The 6,749-nt window shown below is 39.0% G+C and overlaps 1 pseudogene; it reads left to right on the forward strand.

The window, feature by feature from the left end:
* Nucleotides 1–5,291: 5,291 nt before the first annotated feature.
* Nucleotides 5,292–6,196, forward strand: LOC114633560 (annotated as a pseudogene).
* The last annotated feature ends 553 nt before the right edge of the window (nucleotides 6,197–6,749 follow it).

The raw sequence follows: 6,749 nt of genomic DNA on the forward strand, positions 1-6,749 counted from the left end.
AGATCTGCTTCGATTTCTTTCTTCAGAGGAATGAAGTTCTTGTCATACAGGTCTTTTACTTGCTTGGTTAGGTTCACACCAAGGTATTTTATATTATCTGTGACTATTTTGAAGGGTGTCATTTCCATAATTTCTTTCTCAGCCAGTTTATCTTTTGAGAGGAGGAAGGCTACTGATTTGCTTGAGTTAATTTTATATCCAGCCACTTTGCTAAAGTTGTTTATCAGGTTTAGGAGTTCTCTGGTGGAAGTTTTGGGGTCACTTAAGTATACTATCATATCATCTGCAAATAGTGAGATTTTGACTTCTTCCTTTCCAATTTGTATCCCTTTGACCTCCTTGTGTTGCCTAATTGCTCTGGCTAGGACTTCCAATACTATATTAAATAAGTAGGGGGAGAGTGGGCAGCCTTGCCTAGTCCCTGATCTTAGTGGGATTGCTTCAAGTTTCTCTCCATTTAGTTTAATGCTGGCTACTGGTTTGCTGTATATTGCTTTTACTATGTTTAGGTATGGACCTTGAATTCCTGACCTTTCCAAGACTTTTATCATGAAGGGGTGTTGAATTTTGTCAAATGCTTTCTCAGCATCTAGTGAGATGACCATGTGGTTTTTTTTCTTTGAGTTTGTTTATATATGGATTACATTGATGGATTTCCGAATATTGAACCAACCCTGCATTCCTGGGATGAAGCCAACTTGATCATGATCGATAATTGTTTTGATGTGTTCCTGGATTCGGTTCACTAGAATTTTATTGAGTAATTTTGCATCAATGTTCATAAGAGAGATCGGCCTGAAGTTCTCTTTCTTTGTTGAGTCTTTGTGTGGCTTAGGTATGAGTGTAATTGTGGCTTCAAAGAATGAGTTGGGTAGTGTACCTTCTGTTTCTGTTTTGTGGAATAGTTTGAGAAGAATTGGAATTAGGTCTTCCTTGAAGGTCTGATAGAATTCTGCACTAAAACCGTCTGGTCCGGGGCTTTTCTTTGTAGGGAGACTTTTAATGACTGCTTCTATTTCTTTTGGAGTTATGGGACTGTTTAGATGGTTTATCTGGTCCTGATTTAACATTGGTAACTGGTATTTGTCTAGGAAATTGTCCATTTCATCCAAATTTTCCAATTTTGTTGAATATGGGCTTTTGTAGTAGGATCTGATGATTTTTTTAATTTCCTCAGTTTCTGGTGTTATGTCTCCCTTTTCAGTTCTGATTTTATTAATTTGGATACTGTCTCTCTGCCCTCTGATTAGTCTAGCTAAGGGTTTATCTATCTTGTTGATTTTCTCAAAGAACCAGCTCCTGGTTTTATTGATTCTTTGGATAGTTCTTTTTGTTTCTATTTGGCTGATTTCAGCCCTGAGTTTGATTATTTCCTGCCATCTACTCCTCTTGAGTGTATTAGCTTCTTTTTGTTCTAGGTCTTTCAGGTGCTCTGTCAAGCTGTTAGTGTATGCTCCCTCCAGTTTCTTTTTGTAGGCACTTAGAGCTATGAATTTTCCTCTTAGCACCGCTTTCATTGTATCCCATAGATTTTGGTATGATGTGTCATCATTTTCATTAAATTCTAAAAGGTTTTTAATTTCTTTCTTTATTTCTTCCCTTACCTGATTATCAAGGAGTAGGGTGTTGTTCAGTTTCCATGTAAATGTGGGCTTTCCATTCTCTTTGTCATTTTTGAAGACCAGCCTTAGACCATGGTGATCTCACAAGATGCAGGGAATTATTTCAATTTTCTTATATCTGTTGAGGCCTGTCTTGTGCCCAATTATATGGTCTATTTTGGAGAAGGTACCATGAGGTGCTGAGAAAAAGGTATATTCTTTTGCTTTAGGGTGAAATGTTCTATAGATATCTGTTAAGTCCATTTGGCTCATAACTTCTGTTAGTTTTACTGTATCTCTATTTAGTTTCTGTTTCCATGATTTATCCATTGCTGAGAGTGGGGTGTTGAAGTCTCCCACTATTATTATGTGAGGTGCAATGTGTGTTTTGAGCTTTAGTAAGGTTTCTTTTATGTAAGTCGACGCTCTTGTATTTGGCGCATAGATATTCAGAATTGAGAGTTCATGTTGGTTGACTTTTCCTTTGACAAGTATGAAATGCCCTTCCTTATCCTTTTTGATAGTTTTAAGTTGAAAGTCGATTTTATTCGATATTAGAATGGCTACTCCCGCTTGTTTCTTAGGACCATTTGCTTGAAAAATTGTTTTCCAACCTTTTACTCTAAGGTAGTGTCTGTCTTTGTCACTGAGGTGGGTTTCCTGTAAGCAGATATTAAGGAGAGGGTGTTGTTGCTTCCTGTCATTTTTGCTAATAGTGGAGACATCGTTTGTGTGGTTATCTTCTTTTGGGTTTGATGGAAAAGGATTATTTTCTTGCTCTTTCTAGGGTATGATTGCCCTCCTTGTATTGGAGCTTTCCTGCTATTATCCTTTGTAAAGCTGGATTTGTGGGAAGATACTGTGTAAATTCAGTTTTGTCATGGAATATCTTAGTTTCTCCGTCTATGGTAATTGAGAGTTTTGCTGGGTAAGGTAGCTTGGGCTGGCATTTATGTTCTCTTAGGGTTTGCATGATATTTGTCCAGGATCTTCTGGCTTTTATAGTATCTGGTGAGAAGTCAGGTGTAATTCTGATAGGTTTGCCTTTATATGTTATTTGGCCTTTTTCCCTAACTGCGTTTAAAATTCTTTCTTTGTTTTGTACATTTTGTGTCTTGATTATTATGTGACGGGAGGTGTTTCTTTTTTGATCTAGTCTGTTTGGCGTTCTGTAGGCTTCTTGTGTGATTATGGGCATCTCATTCCTTAGGTTAGGGAAGTTTTCCTCAATAATTTTGTTGAAGATATTTACTGGCCCTTTAAGTTGGGAATCTTCACTCTCATCTATACCTATCATCCTTAGGTTTGGTCTTCTCATTGCGTCCAGGATTTCCTGGATATTTTGAGATAACAACTTTTTGCATTTTGCATTTTCTTTGATAGTTGTGTCAATATTTTCTAAGGTATCTTCTGCCCCTGAGATTCTTTCTTCTATCTCTTGTATTCTGTTGGTGATGCTTGTGTCTATGACTCCTGATTTCTTTCTTAGGTTTTCTATCTCCAGGATAGTCTCCCTTTGTGATTTCTTTATTGTTTCCACTTCCATTTTTATGTCCTGGATGGTTTTGTTCAATTCCTTCATCTGTTTGTTTGTGTTTTCTTGTAATTCTTTAAAGGATTTTTGTGTTTCTTTAAGGACTTCATCCTGTTTTCCTGTGTTCTCTTCAAGTTTTTTGATAGTGTTATTTACTTCCTTCTTGTAGTCCTCTAGCATCATCATTAGAAGTGATTTTAGATCTGGTTCTTGTTTTCCTGGTGATATGGAGAGTTCAGGACTTTCTAATGTGGGAGAACTAGGTTCTGATAATGGCAAGTACCTTGGGTTGCTGGTGCTTGTGTTCTTGCGCTTGCCTTTCGCCATCTGGATCACCTTTGTGCTATCAGTGCTGTCTCTGACTGGGGCCTGTCTTTCCTATTATCTAGGTTGTGTCAGAACTGTTTGGGATGGGTTTTGCTGCTTGAGTTAGAGCTGAGGCCCAAGATGTGCTCGGTGCTCAGGTGGAAACCGGAAGGGGCCGGGGCTCCGGGTCAGGAGGGGATTCCTGGGTCCCAGTGAGTCCCAGTGGGTCCCAGTGGGTCCCAGTGGGTCCCAGTTGCTCCCTGTTTGGGGGCAAGCACTGCCACCTCCTAGCCCAAGACCCTGCTTGGCACAGAGGTCCTGCAAGCCCCGCTTCCTCTGGATTCTGCGAGATTGGGTGCAGAGCTGCCTCCAGGGATCCGCCAGTGCTCGGGCCCAGACCGGATGGAGCCTGCTCCGGGCCAGGAGCGAATTCCTGGGTCCCAGTGAGTCCCGGTTGCTCCCTGTTTGGGGTGAGTGCTGCTTTTTCCTTACCTGGGATGCTGCGTGAGTTCAAGCTCCTGGGAGTCCCTGTTTCTCTCGGTTTTCTGGGGTTGGGTACGGAGCTGCCGCCTGTGTCCTGCTCTATGCTCGGGGCCAAACCGGAAGTCTGGCACTTAACACTTCTATCTAGTCCTATTTGGCTCTAAGATTTCATCATGACTCAGGAAGAGGTCTCAGAGACCACCCTTATAAACATGCTTGTCTTGTATTATTTTTCTTCCTACAGAAAAATTGCCTTGAGCAGTGTCTAACTACACTCTGGTGAAAAATGGGGAAGTAATAGGAAAAGAGAATAGGGAACAATTTGATATATGAGATTTTCCCACTACCCTTCACTTCAAGGAGCCTCTTGTGGTGTCTGGAAGTTTAGTCTAAGAAGGACTTGTAACAGATTCCACAGGCATTAGATCAGACAAGGAAGAAGGTGAGCTTTCCTAAAGGATGGACTTGAATTTAACATTAGTGCTTCAGTGTGCGATTCTCATTAGATTCTGTTGCACCAGGACTACTCCGCTGCACAAACATTCCTAAAGTATGCATGTCTTTTCTGAAACAATGACACTTTTGTGTATGTATTTTACATGTGTATGACATGTTACATAGCATGTTTGCATTGACTATTCCAAGAATCAAAATGATTGGCATTGTTAGGGTAAGTTAGTCATAAATACAATTAACAGACCTTAGATATCACAGGCCTTTAAACTGTACTACTTTTTAAATGTATATCTAGCTTTAAAGAGGAAATTAATGATTTTATTAAATCAGGTTTTTTTTTACCATAAATAGGTCTTATCCATTGTCTTGACACAATTTAATGAATTTAAATTAAGAATATATTATCTCGTTATTCTAAATTAATTATACAAATGAAGCATGCATATATGTATTTGTTTGATAATATAATTTCATTTGCAAGGAGTCTCCATGCATCAAAGACTTACTCTCGAAACATACTAGCTTAAGGAGGCAATTAGCACATTAGAAAAACCATGTTTAAAAGGTGAGATTTGATATCACATTTCTATTATTTTTATTGCTTGCATGGTCTCTAAGGATGATGATGAGTGAGGTTCTGATTGTCTGTAATATCCCATGTGTCTGTATTGCTATAGTACAAATACATTCTTTATTATGGAATTTGAAGGATGACTTGATGAGTTAGCAAATAGAATGTGCCACCTACCAGAGATGATCTTACTTCATCATATCTCACCAATACAAGTGGCAGGATGAGGATAATAAAGATGCAAAATCATCGTAAATATAATGATTTAGGGTAAACCACTTTCTAATAATCACATTGCTGATCTAAACTAACAGCATTAACCCTTTTCCTCTAGCAAGAGATGTTCCAGGATCTGACTGATTCCAACAGCCCTAGGTTGCAAGTGTTTGATTTTATTCTGATGGGATTTCCAGGCATCCACAGCTGGCAGCAGTGGCTTTATTTGCCATTGGCTCTGCTCTATGTCTTGGCTCTCATTACCAGGATACTTATCATTACCGTAAACTACCAGGAAGTACCACTACAGCAGCCTATGAATCATTTCTTGGACATCCTGTTTATAATAGACATGGGCTTAGCGACCACCATTATGCCCAAGATATTAGCCATCTTATGGTTCAATGGTAATATCAGCTTCCCAGGGTGTTTTGTTCAGATGTATGCCATCCATTGCTTGTTGTCATGGAGTCAGGGATCATTGTCAGCATGGCTATAGATAGATATGTGGCAATTTGCAGACCACTGAGATACTCTTCCATAGTTACTGAATCTTGTGGTCAAAGCAACTGTGTTTATGGCCCTCAGAAACTTTGGGAGTTCCATGTCAGTACCTTTATTGGCTGCCCAGAGAAACTATTGTCCCCGGAATCAAACCAACCACTGTATTTATACTAATCTGAGGTTCATTAGTCTTGCTTGGAAAATTAACGGCATCAACCAGCTATTTCTGGCTTGAGCAGTCATGGCTTGGTTTAATTATGATTTCCCATGCTTTGATTCTTGGCTCTGTGCTGAGGCTGAACTCTGCAGAAGCTACATCTAAAAGCCTTAAGTATCTGTGCTTCTCACATCATCCATTTCCATCACCCACAGTGCAAGAAAGAAAATTCCCCTCATTCAGGTTTTGCTGAATGTGATTTTAATGTTATTCCCCCTGCTCTGAATCCCATGGTATATGCACTCAAGAATAGAGAGCTCAGACAAGGCTTATACAGAGTGATTGGCCTGGATCTTAAGAGTAACTAGGAATGAGAAAATCCTCCTTTTTTAACTTTGTGTGCATTTTCTCTTTATATTCTGCAATGATGACAAGTGGTGACACGTACCTATGGACACGGTAGGAGGTTTGTTATAACACCAGGGATCCACTGACATTTAGAACAGAAACACAAAGCATTACTTTGTCTCCAGGTGTGAAAATCTTCAGCACAATGAATAACATAATGATGTGATTTTTGTTCCAGAATCTAAGGGGGAGGGCTTGTAGGATGCACAACTCAATCATTTATGTCCCTAGCTAGATTTTGAGTATATTGGCCAAGAACTTTACCTATTACCCCTTATAAATTAGAGAAGTTATTCCTTCTACTTAATTCAATTTGAAAAATATGTGAGCTGTTTCTACCATTTTGTTGTTGGTGTGTTTTTAGGCCATATAGTTTTTACTGAACAAGTGTGGCTTGAATACATATTTCTCTAAAAAATACATGTAAATATCCCCCTCTCAAAAAAAAAAAAAACTGACAAATTGTTCCAAACTAAGTAGTAGTCACTAAGTAGCAGTTATAGTTCAATAAAA

The sequence above is a fragment of the Grammomys surdaster genome, unplaced genomic scaffold (genome assembly GCF_004785775.1).
Source record: "Grammomys surdaster isolate TR1022 unplaced genomic scaffold, NIH_TR_1.0 693, whole genome shotgun sequence".
Lineage (NCBI taxonomy): Eukaryota > Metazoa > Chordata > Mammalia > Rodentia > Muridae > Grammomys > Grammomys surdaster.